This window comes from Agelaius phoeniceus, chromosome 18 (assembly GCF_051311805.1).
Source record: "Agelaius phoeniceus isolate bAgePho1 chromosome 18, bAgePho1.hap1, whole genome shotgun sequence".
NCBI classification, from domain to species: domain Eukaryota; kingdom Metazoa; phylum Chordata; class Aves; order Passeriformes; family Icteridae; genus Agelaius; species Agelaius phoeniceus.
This window is the reverse complement of record NC_135282.1, coordinates 1,574,692-1,592,637: the sequence shown is the minus strand read 5'-3', so window position 1 is coordinate 1,592,637 and position 17,946 is coordinate 1,574,692. Positions and strand designations below refer to the sequence as shown.

Genomic DNA, 17,946 nt, shown 5'->3' with positions numbered 1-17,946 from the left:
GAATTGGATTCTTTGACAAGAATTCCTCTTGCCAAAGAGCCAACAGAAAAAAAAAAAAAAGGAACTGAACCAGAGAAATGTGGTCCATTTTGGGTGTAGCCCCTGGGGGGCTTTGCCTTCCCCTTTAATGAAAGCCCTTCAATAAATATAACTGCTTTTTATTCCTTTTATTTTATCTGCCCTCTGTTTTTAGGCAGTCCCAAAAAGCAACAGGTGGCTGGGCAGGGTCTGCTCCCTGTGAACCCCATCAGGCTCTTTCCTCTAACAAGCACGACCTCTGCTCCCTTTGGAGCAAGGTGGAAAACCATCAGTTTAAAAGTGAAATACTGAGGTCAAAGGAAGATTGAGGTCATCTGATGTTACTGAAATCAAAATGAAGGGACTATTTTTAAAGTTGGACCAAAAAAAAAAATAGCCTGAACATTGAAACTTATTGCCTTGTATGGGGTTTCACTAATCCATGAAATTATACCTGTCACAGTAACTTAGTTTTTATTAAAACTGAGTTTTGCTTTGTGTTGAACTGTTAAATTGCACAAAAGCAATGCATCTCAAGTTAATTAATACTTTGACCCTTTCCTTTGTGAGATTAGTTTAATATTTTTGGATTAATTAAAGTATGCAAATGGAAACTGCTGAAAGATCACTTCCAGATTTGCAAATATTGTAGTGCTTAGAGTAAATATTTAACTTTGATCTTTCCTTTAATTTGTCTTTTTGGTCATAATGATGGCCCTCCTGTTTCTTCTGAAGAATGTCAAGTGTTTTATGTAGAAGTTCTGCTGTTTCATTGAAATGATGGGAGCCCTGAACTTGCTTCTATTAAAGTCAAGGTGATAGAATTGTCACTAGAGCTGGTTCATTTTAGAATCCAAGGAGCTTCATGGAGGGCAGTTTGTGTCTGGGTGAGAGCGCAGGATCAGCCCCTTCTGCGGCAGAGCAGAAGCTGTCAGTGAGCAGAATGGTTCATCCACCTCAGAGGAGGTGCTTCTTTCTCTCTTGGAATTAATTTCTGTTCTGCTGACTGGCCCAGCTGGTAGAGGAGCAGTGGGCAAGCCAGGGCTGAGCCTCTGGGCTGAGCTTAGCTGATTTCTGGGTAAGATTTGCCCGAGTTCATGGTGGGTTTGAGCCTCCCTCGGGCTTTGTGCGGGCTGGAAAACCCAACCAGCCCCTGGCACAGCTCTGGGAGCTTTGGGGACACCGAGAAACCCCCAGGAGCCACAGCCACGCAGGCTGGGTGAGATCTGTGCCCTCCTGGTGCCCTTCACCCCGGGCAGGTCTGCCTTGCTCTTGGGCTGTGCTCTGCCAGTGCTCAGCTCTGATAAGAGCCCCTGACAGCCAGAGCCTGCAGGGAGAGCAGGGCTCTGGGCTCTGACATGTTCTAATCCTGTCTGCATTCCTTTCAGCCCCTGCTATCAGCTGGAGCATTTTCAAATTTGCTTACTTTTCTAATCTTCCTCCCTCTCCCCTCTGCAGTGGTGCTGCTATCAGGAGGTTTTCATCTCCATTTCTCACATTTCCCTACGCAAATTGAGTGTCCATTAAAATGCTTTAAATTAAGACCTTTCCTCCTTTCATGCAGAGTGCATCGTTGCCTTTTTTGTGCATTACTTAAAAAAAATTCCTTATCACAGTGTTTCAGGCAGTTTACATTATATTCTATTAAAAATCCATTTTGTCCAAGGTTGTCACAATTCATAGATTAAAGCCTTCAAGAGTGTGTTTTGTTAGGAATACATTCATAAATTCACCTCTTTAGTAGTCTCATAAGCTTGTATTTAAAACCTCTTTTTTGATAATGCAGTTGAACAAAGAGCATAAAAAGAAGAGATTTATTTTAAATACACACACACACCAGTATATTTGCCCACATCTTTTCTCATCTGTGTGGAGCCTTGCTTTGCCTTTACTTTTGCTATCTCAAAGGAGGTTTTTGTCACTCATTGAGTGAGGAGATTGGTTGTTGCCATCTGCACCTCTTCTCCCTCGAGCTCTGTCCTTGAGGCAGAACTCTGAGAACCTCATTTTGGTGGGGATAGTTGAAGCAGCAGTGTTTTGGTTCAAAAAGACACCATTTACTCTTCAAGCACAAACAATTCTGCTCTGTGCCTGCAGCTGGGACCCAGCACTTCCATGGGGAAGGATCTGTGTGGATTTCTGCTCTGAGTGCAGGGGAGTCAGGGCTTTGCTGAAAATCAGGTGTTTCCAGCCCTCTGTGCAGAACAGCTGAGCTGCTGAAGGGCTGGGATCTTACCCAGTGCTCTCAGTGCTGGATCAGTGCAAGAAACGCTCTTGAAATAGCCAAAATTTGGGAGTTTACCAGACACGAGTCCTTGGTGGTTTCCTGCAAGCAGATCCCACTTTGCAAAACCGTGCAGGTTTTTTCCACTGCATTTGCCAAAAGATGGATGGAGCCTTGCAGTTCTTGTGCTCCTGAGAGTTCTCTGGAAGCATTTCAGGAACATGCCACAAATTAGCCTGCACTGGGACCAGGGCAAGAGGGCTTGAAAAAATGCCCTGAGAGCCTGGTCCATCCTGGCAAGCCGTGGTACCCCATAACTCAGGGCTGATATCCTCAGGAACAGGACTGCAGGAGCTTTGCCAGGGTGATTTAGCATTTCATAGGATTAGGTTATTTCAAATCAGTGCTGAGCAGGAGCTGAGTTTCCATGGTCTCATTTGAAAGGCTCCAGAACAGAACATATTTCAATGGTGCTTGGTGTTCTCCTTGCTGGAAAGCTGAAGAACAAACTCTTCATGTGACCCAGCCTGTGGTTCAGGACAGAGGAGGTGGCACCAACACAAAAACTTGGGCCAGAGAGTCTCAACAGCTCTGAAAGGGAATATTATACTGAGAGATGATTTTCCTTCCTCAGGAACAGCCATTTAATTGGATTGGATTATTACCAGGTAAGGAGAGTCTGATCCTTGACAAACTAGTATTTTAATCAGGAAGGTTATATTTATGCTAACTAGCAAAGTTAATCAAATTGATTTAACCTGTAGTGCTGAGTGTTATTGAGACCAAAGTGGTGCTTCTCACCTTGGGATTATTTTATCTTCATGTCTTTAATACAGCTTCTGTCTCTCAGGATATCTGTCACTGCATAAATTAAACTTGCATGAGGGGCACTCAGTATGCAGAAGTAGAGAGAGTGAAATCTTCAGAAGGCTTTTTTTTTTCAGGTGTCCTCAGAAGTATTTATTCTGTTACCTGGAAGTTTATGTATTTTTAAAATTGATGCAGTCTAGCTCAGCTCTAACATTTTACATCCTCTGCCTTTAAATGAATGAAAAATTAAGATTCTCTTGTGATCATTCAGTTTCTTTACTGTTTTAAGACGTGTTTACAGAATTCAAATTATTAACTTATTTTATAAAACTAATTTTAATGTAGCTTTGAAACAGAAAAAGCAGTTATTTTATGTATTTATAGGCATGCAAATGCATCCTCCAGTTTTAAAATAATTCACTGTTTTTCCTGTGCTTGTGAATACTCTTTGAACCAGGAATATCAGCCAAAAGAAAGATGGAAAATTTGCTGCCAGTTAAGATTTGTGCATATATTTATTTAAATTAAATATGCATTGCTGGCATGGATGATCAGCTGAGGAAAGATCATTTGGTTTTGTTTTCAAAGCTTTGGGGATGTCTTGAAAACGAGAGCTGGGGTTCTTCCCTCTGTGTGCTCATTTGGGCAGGGTTTGTGGCAGGGTTTGTGGCAGGGTTTGTGGCAGGGTTTGCTCTTTCCTCTCTGTGCTCACTTTGCAGGGTTTGTGGCAGGGTTTGTTCTGTCCTGTCTGTGCTCACTTTGCAGGGTTTGTGGCAGGGTTTGTGGCAGGGTTTGTGGCAGGGTTTGTTCTGCCCTCTCTGTGCTCACTTTGCAGGGTTTGTGGCAGGGTCTGTGGCAGGGTTTGTTCCTTCCTGTCTGTGCTCACCTGGGCAGGTTTCTGGCAGGGTTTGTTCTGCCCTCTCTGTGCTCACTTTGCAGGGTTTGTGGCAGGGTTTGTGGCAGGGTTTGTTCTGCCCTCTCTGTGCTCACTTTGCAGGGTTTGTGGCAGGTTTTTTTCTGCCCTCTCTGTGCTCACTTTGCAGGGTTTGTGGCAGGGTTTATGGCAGGGTTTGTGGCAGGGTTTGTTCTGTCCTGTCTGTGCTCACTTTGCAGGGTTTGTGGCAGGGTTTGTGGCAGGGTTTGTTCTGCCCTCTCTGTGCTCACTTTGCAGGGTTTGTGGCAGGGTTTGTGGCAGGGTTTGTTCTGCCCTCTCTGTGCTCACTTTGCAGGGTTTGTGGCAGGGTTTGTGGCAGGGTTTGTTCTGCCCTCTCTGTGCTCACTTTGCAGGGTTTGTGGCAGGGTTTGTGGCAGCGTTTGTGGCACAGGTGACATCTGGGAGCCCGCTGTCCCTGCCCTGCTCCATTCCCCCCTGCACCTTCCAGTCCCCCCGTCATGGGGCAAGAACCAACCTGGGGCAGCCTGGGCACTCAGCCCCCTCTGCCAGGTGGACATTGGAGGTGTTTCTGTGTTGAATTCCCCTCCAGAATGACAGACTTGGGTCTGATGTCCCCTCCAAGCCATCAGGAGAGGGGCTGTGGGGCAGAGACTCCCAATGCCCCTCTCCAGGCTGAGCCTGGCCTTTGCTGAGCTGATTTCCTGCAGTGCCTCGGCCTCCTGGAGGCTGAGCTGTGCCTGTACCCAGTGTCAGCTCAGCACAGGGCAGCCTGTGGAGCTCCTGGAAGATAAATAATGCCAGAAAGATGGGCTGCAGCCAGTGTACACACACAGAGTGCTGTTCCCCACCCTGGGGAAGGCATCAGGCCGTGCACTCAAACACTTCCTGATGTGTTTATTGCCACAGGAACCCGCCTGGCCCCAGGACAGCCAGTGTGTAAAGTGCCACCAGCAGCAGCACTTGTCTGACAGAAGATCAATTGCATGTGTTGCTGTGCACAAAAGAGCAGTAACTGCTGCAGCCAGCCAGCCTTGCTGGGTCTTATTTCAGGCCATGCAAAGGCAGTGGGCTGGGTGCCATGGAGTTCACAGAGCACCAGAAAGGGAATGAGTGAGAGGAGCAGGGGGAGAAAGGAAACACAGGGAGGTGTGGAAGGCTGGCAGGAAAGAATTGAGAAGAGATGAGGGGAAAGCCAGGGAGATGGGAGGGAAAAAACAGGGAGATGGGGAGGGAAAAAACCAGGGAGATGGGGAGGGAACAAGGCAGGGAGATGGGGAGGGATAAAGCCAGGGAGATGGGGAAGGAAAAACCAGGGAGATGGGGAGGGAAAAAGGCAGGGAGGTGGGGAGGGATAAAGCCAGGGAGATGGGGAGGGAAAAAGGCAGGGAGATGGGGAGGGAAAAAACCAGGGAGATGGGAGGGAAAAAACAGGGAGATGGGGAGGGATAAAGCCAGGGAGATGGGGAAGGAAAAGCCAGGGAGATGGGAGGGAAAAAACAGGGAGATGGGGAGGGAAAAAACCAGGGAGATGGGGAGGGAAAAGCCAGGGAGATGGGGAGGGAAAAAACCAGGGAGATGGGGAGGGAAAAAGGCAGGGAGATGGGGAGGGAAAAAACCAGGGAGATGGGGAAGGAAAAACCAGGGAGATGGGGAGGGATAAAGCCAGGGAGTGGGAGGGAAAACCACTGCTGCCACCCCCTGCCAGGCTGCTGTAGGTGAGGACATTGGAGTTCCTCAGGAACTCTTGCCACCATGAAAGCCATATTTCCATGAAGCCAGACTTTAGCTGGTTTGGAAAGGAAAGCTCTGAATTAAAAATTAGGGGTGCTTAAGGTGTGGGGAGAAGCTGTGGTGCTGTGTACTTGGGTCTTTCCCTCCTCTTCTTAGGCACTTTCCTCAGGTCAGAGGTTTTTGGGCACAGAAATGTGCTGTGGCTGTAGGATGCCCATGGCCTTTAGGTCCTGCAGGATTTCCTGGCCTTTGGCCACCCCCAAGGCTGCTCTGTCCCTTGAGCCATTGATGGAGGGGATTTTATCTTTAATGCAGCAGTTTCCAGGCTGTGACCTCTGTTGTAAGTGACAGAGTCTGTTCTTTGTGTGAGGAGTGTCCAGTGAGGAGCATTTTCACATTTTCAAACATTAGCAATTCCACTGAGTCACAAAGAAAACCTGAATTAGAAGAATTTTAACCAACCTTTATTCCTTACATCTCAGTCTTTTTGTGTGAAAGAAGCCAGGCCAGCTTGGCAATGTTCCTGTTAGATGAAAGCACTGACTCCTCACAGCAGCTGAGAGAGGACATAAAAATAATAGACAAATTAACAGCAGTGGGAGGGACAGCTTATTGTAGAAAACTCTGGTGTGAGGATCAAACAGCATTTCTGGAGGGTCTTTTTCCCACTTTCATTTTTTTTTTCCTTTTTTTTTTTTTTTTTCCATTCAAGGCCAAGAACAATGAAATTGTCTCCATCTCCTGAAGGGAGCCTAATATCCTGGGAGCCACATGGATTCCCCCTGGCCAGCCAGCTCTTTGGGATGGCTGTTTGTGCCTCTCTGCTGGGCTCAGTGCTGCTGTGGTAGAGCCCCAGCAGAGCTGGGGCAGTGGCTGCCAGAGCAGATAATTGCTCCTGGCCCTGTTTCACCAGCCCAGGAAGGTGATGGCTGAGCCACTCTTCCTGCTCCATCTTACTCCACCCCGTGTTATGACCCAAAAGAATATTTTTGAACAAATGCACCTTTGGTGGCTGGAGCAGCCTGGTGTGCAGTCAATGTTCTGTTGGCTGGAAATTTTGGAAAATAAGGAATGTCTTGTTGGAAGAACTCAATACAAACAGAGGCATGAAAATGACTTAGAAAATTAATGTTTGATAAAGATCTCTGGACTTGCCAAACCAGTAGAAAGCTTTGTGCAAATCCAGAGAAAATGCAGAAAATTTCTTTTGGCAGCATTTGTTTAATGGGACTACAGTGAATTAGAAAAATACTAGGGGGGAAAAAAAAGCAACAAAACCCAAACATTGGAACTCCAGACCCTTTGGTCTCTTCCTGGTGCAGAGGGCAACATGCAAAGGAGTGGCTTAAATGAACTCTTCATGAGTGTAGTCCATAGAACCCGATCCAAACCCTATTCTGAGCAGCAGAAAAGCGAACCAAATCATTCTGAAATTAGTCTTGTTTTTTAATTTGACCTAATTACCTCGGTCTTGGGTGTATCATTCCTCAACGTGAAGCTTAATATTGATGTAACAGTTGGGAAAGTTTAATTTCAGGCTAGGGTGGTCTGTATAATTAGGAGTGCAGGAATGTGGCAGGGAGGCTGGGAGCCCATTTGCAGCGCATGCAGATGAGAGAGTGGCTGCTGAAATCATTGCTCACCCACTGGAGCTGCATGGTTCCACCCTGGTGCCAAAGGGAATGGGGGCACATCCACAGAGATCAGGGCTCCCCAAGGCTCTGCTGCTGGCCTGCCTGCTCCTCCTGGGCACTGTGTTCCATGGCCATGGGGGTGATGGCACCTGGGCTGCCTCAGGAGGTTCCATGACCAAAATCTGCCCAGTTCTGGGGACTTTCTAGAGCTTTGCAGAGATCTGTGGCACTTGGCAGCCGTGCTAATTGATAGCTGAAGTGTGAGTGATAAAGCCCAGGTAACCATGGCTGCTGAACTCCTCACTCAGAATGAGTCCTGACTCCAGGACCACAGTGGTTGTGTGCTGGATTTTGGTTTTTTTTTTCCATTATTTAATTACCCTTTTCCCTTGATGGGTTGAAGTAGCCTTTTCCTTGGTGTTTGTTGGGATGAATACCCAGGAAATACAGTTCTTAGTACAAAACATCTTGTAAATGTGGGGTCTGCACAAGTTCAGCACCTTGAGAAAATTTCCATCCCCTCATTGGTGGGAAATCTTCATGGATCCTTATGGAAACCCCAGAGGGAGGGAGGAGATGTGATCCAAACCCTGATGCCACAGAAGCATGACCTGATTGTTCTGTAAATATTGTACTTTTTAATGCAGTCCCAGCTTGCAAACCTATTCCAGCCTCAGGAGAGCCCCTTGATGTAGGGTGCCACTTAAGTACCCACTTGCTCTGAAGTACCTGTCTCGTTTTTCATGGCAGGTGTGATGATAAAGGAGGTGCTCAGAGCCTGCAATTAGAGACACCAATCTGCAGAAAATATAAGTCTTGATGGTGAGCCACGTTCTGTGTAATGACAGGCATTAGTGTGTCACACCTGAAATACTGTGGAAATCAGAAACTGGAATTTTCTGTAATGTGGGAACATTTCTGGGGATATTTCAAGTGTTGCTAAGGAAATTATTTTTGGCAACTGTGCACAGGGATTTAAGTACCATAATTGGATTGTTCTTTGATATAATAGACTGGAAAAGATTATTGAATGAATGGGAAATCGGGGAGCTGGTGTTTGAGGTGTGTTTAATTCCCTCTTTTACCAGTTTATGAGTTTGGCTTGTAGCAAAGCCTAGTGCACACATTTGGATTCCATTCGTGATGTGTTGACTTGCTTACTTAATAGCCAGTGCATTAAAGTACAAAAGCTAACAACTCATTTATTAGGCATTTAGCCAAAACTTAAACTCATTTTATTGTTAGGAGGTGCTGTTGCTAGACAGGCAAATATTAAGTTTGTTACATTGATTTATTCGAATCATCTGTGCCAAACACATTATAAAACAGCCCAGCATTAACTTTGCATAAATTATTTTTTGCTTTAGTTAGAATTTTGCACTCATTTTGCCATTAATATGCCTCACCTGTGTTTACAACTTAAAAAGTTACAAACTTTTTATGTTTATGTTTTTTATGGTTAATGTGAAAAGTTATAAACTCTTGTAAAATGAAAACATGAAAATTGGCTGGTGCTTTTGTCAGTGTCAGCATGTGATTTTTGTTTGTTTCTGTAACACTGGTGTTTATTTGAGAAGAGCATTAAATGGGAGTTAAGCACTTTGCAGCAGGACTGTTCACCAGCTCATCTCCCTGTAACAGGGGAGCCTCCCCTTGGCACTTGGCTGAAAATACCATTTTATTTGGGCAGATCATTCCCAAAGTCCTGTCTTTGGGAACTCACACTCAGAAGCTGTGTTTGTTCTTTCTCCAAGCTGGGTCTGTGTGGATTTTCCCAGGACACTTGTTCAGGGCTTTGCTGTGAAATATTGCAGTCATTAAGGCAAATCACTAAAAAGCTTTCCTTAAAACCAACTGCCAATAACTTGATCTTGCAAAAATGCCTTTCTTTTTTTTTTTTTTTGATTTTTTGTTGTTGTTGATGTAATTAATGAACTGGTTTAATTCTTCTGGAGTTCTTGGGCTCACTGGGCTAAAAAGCTGGGCATGTACAGGTCCCAAGGAGAGCTTTGCTGCTGGGGGTTGCTCTGCTGCATGTGTGCTCTGGGTGCTGCATTTTTGGGCTCTTTGGCTGCGTTGGCTGGGGGGCAGCAGCAGGGCTGGCAGAGCTCAGTCCCTGATCAGTGATTCCCAGCACTGCTGAGCTGCTGCCTGAGCTGGAGCTGTGATTTCCCTGGGAAATCTCCCTGGGCACAGGGACAGGGGGACCCTGCCTGCCCCAAGGCTTCCCCCGCCTCAGCTCAGGGAGCCAGCAGCCCTGCACAAGCCTAAAGAATTATTTTGTCCTTTCTCTTGGGAGTTTTCGGTGCAGAGATTTAAATCTGGAAGTATTGACCTTGGCAGTGAGGGGAGAGTGGAGGTTTTTGGATATATGGGCTCCTGTTTTCACTCTCCCTCTTGGACAATTTATGTCCTTGCTGGTTCTCTAAGCCTGTGACTGGTGTAGCTTTTTGTTAGACAAGCACTTCTTAATGGTGTACCAGTTAATTTCTCTAGTAACAAGAGCAAGAAATAAGTTATTCCTCTTTTAAAAAGAGTCATTTAAGTAGGGAATAATGAATGCAAAATGCTGTCATTAAAAATCAGCAGATAAGCTGATGGATCATCTGTCATTCCCAAGCCTTGCCATAAAGGAAAAGTAGACTTTTTTTTTAATAAAAATGATAATGATGAGTATGGAACATACTGACTATGAATGCCTTAATAATGAAAATTTTTATTTATTCAGTCAACAACACCTTGTGACTGCTGCTTAACAACACCTTGTAGGAGAAAATGACTTCTTTCATACTGAATGTTTTCATTTGATTACCAATTGTCATCCTATTAGTGTTATGAGCTCTTTATTAGTCAATTCCACAGACTCCAAAAAGCCATCTCTGGTACCTGTGCTGGTGTGGAGTCACCTGCAGGATGCTGTCCCCAGGTCCCAGTGGACTCGGGCTTGTTTTGGGGACAGATTTTTGGGGAGCTCATTACAGAGCCTCAGCTGGCGCTCAGGAAGCCAGAGGGCAGCTGTTCTCTCTGTTTTGGGCACCTTTATTCAGGATTTTCTTTAAATGGGAGGCCCTGCCCCTCTGCAGTGTGGTCAGCAATGTGTACATCAGCCTGAGAGCTCCCTGGGGTGCAGGAATGCTGAAAAGTTGACACTTGCATGAAATGAGAGCTGTCCCAGCCCAGCATCTGATTCAGGCAGGAGCCAGAGCTCTGCTCCTCCCTGCACACCCTGAACATTTATCTTGCCCTCATCTCGCTGTTCTCCATCCCAAAGCTGCATTTCCAGGGGCTGTCCTGGAGATCTGAGCTCCCTTTGAGGAGCTGTTTGTTGCTCCACAATTAGCTCAGCTCTTCCAACTACTCATGTTTTACATGCATGGCAACCCCAAGCCAGATGAACACAGACATGTTCTGAAAAGACTGTGGTGGAGGGGAAGAAAGTGTCAAATGTTTTCTCAGAAGCTGAAAAGACCAGCAGATGCCTGTTGATTTGGAGCTATCCAGGCATTTGTACCTTTATTCTTTGCATGAAGGTTGAAAGCCACTGTAGGGCTCCTTTCTTGGTGTTTTACAGAACAAACTCTCTGATACTTTTACAAAATATATTTATATTTATATATAGCAATAAATAGTGTAAAGAGCTGGAGAACTGGATGGGTGGGAGCAGGAATTGAATGGAACCAGCTGAATGGAACAAGGAGCTGATCACCTGCAGTGGAACAATTTGCGGTTTTGCCTCCTGTGATTGAGTGCACTGGTGAAGCTTTGGGGCTGGCCCCAGTTAATCCTGTGGTTTCCCTTTTTTGATGAGGGGATGTCTGCTGGACTTCTTCCCTCCTCCTCCTCTCCCTCCACCCCGAAGCTCCAGCAGAGATCAACAGGAGTGCTGGGCTTCTGTGAGCTGTGATTCTGCTGCAGCCATGATTATGTGTCAGTCTGCTGCACTCTCCAAGTGCTACTCCTGGCTTCCTGCTGGGAGCAGTTGATTAGATTCTAGTACCTTTTATACTGTAGGTAAGGATTCTTTTAACAAAGCATAGTAACACACAAAAGCCCCCATTTATATTTTACTATTTTTCTTCCCCCTTGCTCGTAACTCATGCTTAAATACAAAACTAAAATGGTTTTTGGCAAGCCTGACCTTCCTTAACCCAATCTGTCCTCCCACTCCAAATAAAATTCAATTTCAAGGTCTATTGTGACCTAAATTGTAGGATAAGTCTTTGACCTAGGTAGATATTTTCTACAAAATGTAGAACCTTAAGCTGAATTTTGGACTCTCTCTGACGAAATGAATGCTAACTGCAAGTTTATTTGTAGTCCCACTTGTTACATTTTTCATTGTCAGCACAAGCTTTATTCCTCCAAATACATTATTGAATGAAAGAAAGCAGCTATTCTTTTATCTGTTACTGCTGATGCCTGTAATTCATCCTGTTCATTTTCTGTGCTGCTATTTTCTTTGTATGGTTCTTCTCCTGCTTATGTAGCACAGAAAAACTTAATTGCTGAAGTCTGATGTACTTTTCTATTCCTGGCAGCAGTGTAGGTTGCTGAACCATTATGTGGGAGCTGCCTTCTGGAATGTGAAGTGTGTGTTGCAGTTGGGACGTGGCAGGGTTAGGCCCAGTCCAGGAGGAGCCTTTAATTGCTTTTTGGATGCTCTCTCTCATGCACCCAATTATGCTGCTGTTTCCTGAGCGCTTTTTGCAATGGAAAGTTTCCTTTTTTTGGAGGTCTCATGCTGCAAGGTTTTCCTAAAGTTTGTGGGACCATTTGATTTTGGGAGATCAAGAGGGGAGCTCTGAATTCTCACCAGCAGCTGATGTTTGACAAAAACCAGGGAGCAACTCTTCATCTGATGAAAGACATTTCCCTTCATAGCTAATCTAGTTTGGTTTCCTGCTAACCAAAGCTTTATTTGGTTGTTATTTCAGCTTTGGTTCCACCCATTTACCATTAAACACCAGGACAGTGCTGGTACTCATGCACAGAGGGGTTTTATTAAGCAGTGATGCTGATGCATATTGACAAGTCACTTTTTCTATCATGTCTTCTCAAATATTTACATTCAAAATCCCAGACTTCTGGAGTCAAGTGATTCTGAAGAAGGATTGCTCTTGCATTTGAATGTAAAAAGTAAGATTCTGCTTGTTTTGACTGATGAAAAGTCTTGAAAATTTCATGAGACTCAAAAAGGAGAGCAAAGAAGGAGCAGTTAGAGCTGTGGGAATCCTCAGATGGGCTGCAGGCTGTGATTTTCATGTCTGTGAGCTGCTGATGCTCTTGGGCCCTCGCTGAAGGACCACACCAAGGCAGGGAGGGCTTCAGCTCCAGGCATAAATTATCTGTCTGCTGGAAGTGCTCATTGAATTTCCTGTCTGGGTGATTAATGATGGAGCAGACAGTAATTTTAGTGAGAGCATGGTTAGTCTACCTGTTAATACCCCCTGAACACAAACGGGGCGGGTTCTGAGGAGCCTGCCCTGCTAATTAGCATTTCTGTGCTTTCACTAATCACTTGAACTGGGAACTTGGCCAAGACCAACAGAAGAGACTTCCAGTACAATAAATTGTTTTAATTTTGTGATCTGATCTTATGCATGATCTTATGCAGTGTTTCTGAAGGCAAGGGCAGAATAAAATCTCATTTTGCATGATAACAAATGCAAATCAGAACTTTTTGGTCCCAGATGAAGCTTTGCTTCTATTGACATGGTGCTAGGAAAATGCTGCTAAGAATAAAAAGCCACTAAAACTTTATTTTGCTGATAATATTCCATTATTGCTTTGTAAGCTACTTTATCCATAGGGCAAAATCTGCCAGAGAGATAAGATCCCATAATTCCTGTTTGCTTGTATCGTTCCCTTTATGATTTATGGACTGCTGTAGATGTTCATGGCATTTTGCAGACATATAAAAGATTGACATGTTCTTGCCTCAAAAGAACTTAAAAATTCTGCAGTTTAGCAGCACTCAGCAGTTCCTCCTGTTTGAATTTTACTTTTAATGGCACTGTATGAAATCACTATTGCACAGCCACCAAATGAAGTGGCATTTTATTTTTAGTTACAAATGTGATGTTTTTCACATATTTGCTGTAGGTCCTAGACTGTCTGTGGGATGGGCTGCAAAGTTCTGTTCCCAGTCCCCTCCTCAACTCTTGACTTGTGTTTAAAACCTTTTCCCACCATTGACTGGAAAGAATTGGAATAAAATGCCATTTTATTTACCAATATTTAAAAGGTCACTTTGCTGCTTGACACATCTTTACTTCCTGCATTATGTCCTTGCAGTAAAATGTGAGTGAAGTCCCACCTCTATACCTGCAATTTTAGGATTTCCAGGCAGTTGTGTAAAGCAAAATCCTTCTATATCCTGCCCAGGTAATTTTACAGAATTACATCTATAAACATGACATTAAAAGCAATTTTCTGAGCCTCATGATTACACTGATTTTGTTTGTCACACACCTGCATGTCCTGACTTGCCACGTTCTGTCACTCACAGCAAACTCCATCTCTGGGTGTAATGTGACAGATGCTAATGAAGATGATACAAGACAAATTTTCAAGGCAGAGATACTTGTCTTACTTTCACTTCCTTACATGCTTTGAAAAATTAATTTCGTTGAAAATAAAGTAAAATTCTGGGGGGTTTAAGGTGCCACACACTTGACCCTAAACCTAAATTAAATTCACTGAAATTTTATGGCTTGCTTTGATGAATCCCAGCCAAAAAGATTTTTGAGCAGCAGACTGGTGGGAGGCAGGAATTATTCAGAGAGGTTTTGTTCCTAAGGAGGTGAGTGAAAAAACTCCTGCTAATTTCTCTGGGAGCTCGCGTAACCTGCAATGCCCTCATCCAGTTCCATTTTCTGGGGGCAGGCAGCAGCAGGGGAGGCTCTGTGTGGATCTGTGGCTGCAGGAGAAGGCCCTGGGGGTTGTGAGGTCAGGAGTCCTGCAGGCTGGCACACACCCTGCCTCTCCCTCCCAGCACACGCAGCACAGAGCACGGAGGAACAGAATTTACAGAACGCACTTTCAAAGGCAGCAAACTTTGTTAATGACAAACACATCCTTTGGGCAAGGAATCCCACTGCTGGCTCTGCTGTCAGCCTTGAATGCAGCCTTGTAGGGGTGAAATATTCTCCCATAAAGTGAGAGGATGGAAATGGTATAGAAATTGTACAACAGCTGCCCTGTAATTCCTGATGCAGGGGTTTCATTCCATGCTTGGTGTGGGAGGTGAGTTGTTGTGCTGGGTGAACACTGGCTCAAATCTCCAGTTTCTTTTCTTGGTGTTTCTTTGCTGTTTGTGGTCTGCAAGGTGGGATCATGCTCTGGGATGAACTTTTTATGCATTGTTGGGCAGCACCTTCCTCGTGGGCTGTTGTCAGCACTGTGGCTGATCTGATTGTTGCAGGTTTTTCACCCCATTGCTGCACTGGTGAAGCACCTCTTGACTCCTGGTGGCGAATCAGGACTGCCCAGATGTGTCTTTAGTCGAGGAGGAAACAATTGAAGGGGATTTTAGCAACTCTTCATTACAGTGGCTCATTCCATGCTTTAACCAGCAGCAGGGTGAGGGGAGGAGGGCAGGGCACAGGTGAGGGGAAGGCACAGAAGGTTCAGGTAGCAGCAGCCCTGCTCACACAGGTGCCCTAAAGCCCCCATGGATGTCAGTCCAGCCTGGGATTGGGGAAGGAGCACAGGAATCCCAGAGCAGGCATGTGAAGAGGTGAAGAGCTGGGCACTGCCACCCTCCCTGTGCCACCCCTGGCACCCTCACCATGGTGTGAACCCTGTGAGCATCTCCCTGAGATGCACAAATGGTTGTCAGGCATGCTGCAAACTGCAGGATGGTTGGATTTGTGTCCCAGGCCCTGCTGGGGTGAGTTCCTGTCCTCCCTGGCCGCGTGCTCTGCCTGCAGGGAGCTCTGTGTGTGACTCTGGGAGACTGATGTGCGCTGTGCTCAGCGCTGTCTGGGGCTCTGCTGGGGCCCCATTCATAAAACACAACAAAGTGGCAACAAGTACAAACCTTGTCAGCTAAAGGATCTGCTGGGAATACCAGAGAGTACTTAGTGAGTAAAACAAATCAAATTTTGAAATCCTCCCTTCCGAAGGAAAGCGCAGAGGGGATTTAACTGCAGTGAGCAGTGTGTTTGCAGGGAAATGGCATCAGGGCAGGCAAGGGGAGGCTCAGCTGAGCTGGGCTGAGCTGGGACAGAGCTCTCTGAAAAGCAGAGCTGCCCGTGGGAGCATGCTGAGCAGCAAACCAGGCACGGCTGTGCCCTCCATGCAGTGGCACTGGCAGCAGGGGCTCTCAAAGCCTTTCTGCATGGTGAGAGCCTCCCTGCTCAGTGCTGGAAAGGGTTAAATATACATTGGGCACTGCTGCCCTATTTGTGTATGGGAAGATTCCTTTTTAATTGTAATTAGGCTGTCCTTGTGTTGGTGGCATGTTTCCATATGGGAGTTGTTCCTGACAGAAGCTGTTCCAGGAGTTTGGCTGCTCGCCTGCTGCTGGGGAGCTGGGCTGCAGCTCCCTGCTAAACCAGATGCTCCCTCTGTGGCTCTGGCCAAGGCACTCAGACCCTCTGTGCCTCAGTTTCTAGTCATAAAATGGGAATATTAACATCTGCTTCTCTGACAAGGGGCTTAGGAACAGCGATCAGAGGGAGCTGAACGCTCGGAGAGGGTTGGGAATGGTCCATGATCCCCAGGCAGGCAGAGAGCAGCACCCATGAGCCTGACTCAGGCTTGGGCCATGTCCTCAGATGAGGGAATCGAAAGCACCAGTTCCAAGTGCTGGCTTCAGTTCCCCAGCAAAGCTCCAGCCTAACCTGAGGTCTTTGATAGCCACAGAAAGAGAAGCAGCCAAGGGAACGCTGTGAAAGGGACACTCTCTTCCTCTGCCTACAAATGAGCGTGGAATCTTAGAAATGTTTGTACCTAACAGCAATGTTTGTAACCTACCTTCAACCTCAGGCTGAAGTTTGCAGCAGTATGACAGAGAGTCCTATTGGGCCCTCAGTAGTTCTTTGTTCTGGTCACTTGGGGCATTCTTTTCCTTTTTGCTGAAGGGCTGCTTGTTCCCTTGCAGCGTGGCCTCATTTGCACCACCATCAGTCACCCTTGGAGCTTGGCTGGAGAACTTCTCAGTCCAGCACAGCCTGCTCACTGGTGGCCTGGTGTCAGGAGATGGAGCATGTGCTGTGCAGGTTTGGTCTCTGAAGTCCTGCCAGGATCATCCTTTCTTTGGATGGGCCACAATGCTTTGTCTTGACTTGTGTATCACTAAGTAGCCCAAAATGCTGGGCTGGAAGTTGATTTGTTTCTTGCTTTGATTTATCTTTTTTCTCTTTCATTTTTTTCTCTGAACTACAGCTTTGTTCAGGGACAGGGCCTTTGCTCTATTGCATGGAGCATTATTGAAAACTCGTAGAGAATTGTTGCCTTTCACCATTCTCTGCTATTGCATGAAGCTGTTGAGAGCTCCAGCAGGTAACTGAGTTTCCTCCAGCAGAGACTGCTGCCTCCAGCCCATCCTGTTAATCTCCCCTTAATTAGATCCTTATCCCATTCTCAGGAACAGATGGGAGGCTCAGGGCTGTGAAATTCTTGGGATCTCCTGGGACACCTGGGGAGTCCTCCAGCCCTTCCCCACAGCAGTGATGCCCATCAGGGCTCCTGTGAGGCTGTGCCAGGGCAGAGTGTGCTCTCTGCTGCCTGGGCAGTGCTGCAGGCTCTCGCTGCCCCTGCACCCCAGCAGCCCTAGGGAAGTGCTGAGGTGTCCCACCCACCTTTCCCGCAAGGAATTTTGACTTAAAGTGGATTTTGGCTTAGCAGAAACACATCTTTGTGATGAGAAATCCAATGAAAACCTGAATTTCTGGCAGAGCTGACTCCAGTGCTGTCCCAAAGAGCACATGGGGAAGCTCAGGACATGCCATGGCAATCAGATTTCCCATCAGCAGCGTGGGCTGTGCAGTGCCATGCAGTGTTTCAGGGAGACACTGCTTGTGGCCTGGCCTCCACAGGCTTGGAATACCCTCTTGTAGCCCAAAGCAGAAAATGTCCCTGTGTCCATAAACAGAGCTGCTGAAAATGGGGATGTTGACAAGGAAAGGAAACCAAAACAAGAAATCTGAGCCCTTTTCTCGTGGCTGTTGTAGAAGAAGTTGTACTGGCTGGTGGGGACAGTTCTTGACATCACTGTAACCTGTTTGCTTTCCTGGCTCGTGGGCCCCAGGTGTGCTGGTGAGCAGACAGCCCTGCCTCTGCATCAGCACCTGCTGGAGCTGTGGTTTCTCTGACACAAAACCTCTTGTACAGTCCTGTTGGGTTATGCCCCTCATTCCTTTCCTCACTGCTCAAAGCCTTTGGTTCAGCTCTGCAGGTGCCAAAGGTTTGCAGTGAAACCCCTGCATGCCTGGGTTTCAGCCTGGAACAGAACTTTGTGATCATCCCTTGGCACCTCTGGGAGTGAGAACCCCAAATGGAGAGGGTTGATCTGTTTTGTTTGCTGGGGCTTGGAATACAGACAAACCCATTAAAATGAGACCATAAAGCAAGGCACTGGTTTTGGTCTATGGACAAGTTTGGCAAGACTCAAAGCACAGAGCAATGAG

The 17,946-nt window shown here is 46.1% G+C and overlaps 1 protein-coding gene across 1 annotated transcript in view; it reads left to right on the top strand.

Moving 5' to 3' along the window:
- LOC129128470 (transmembrane protein 132B) overlaps window positions 1-17,946 on the top strand; it is a 228,052-nt gene that overhangs the window by 99,198 nt on the left and 110,908 nt on the right. The gene's annotated exons all lie outside the window — the stretch shown is intronic.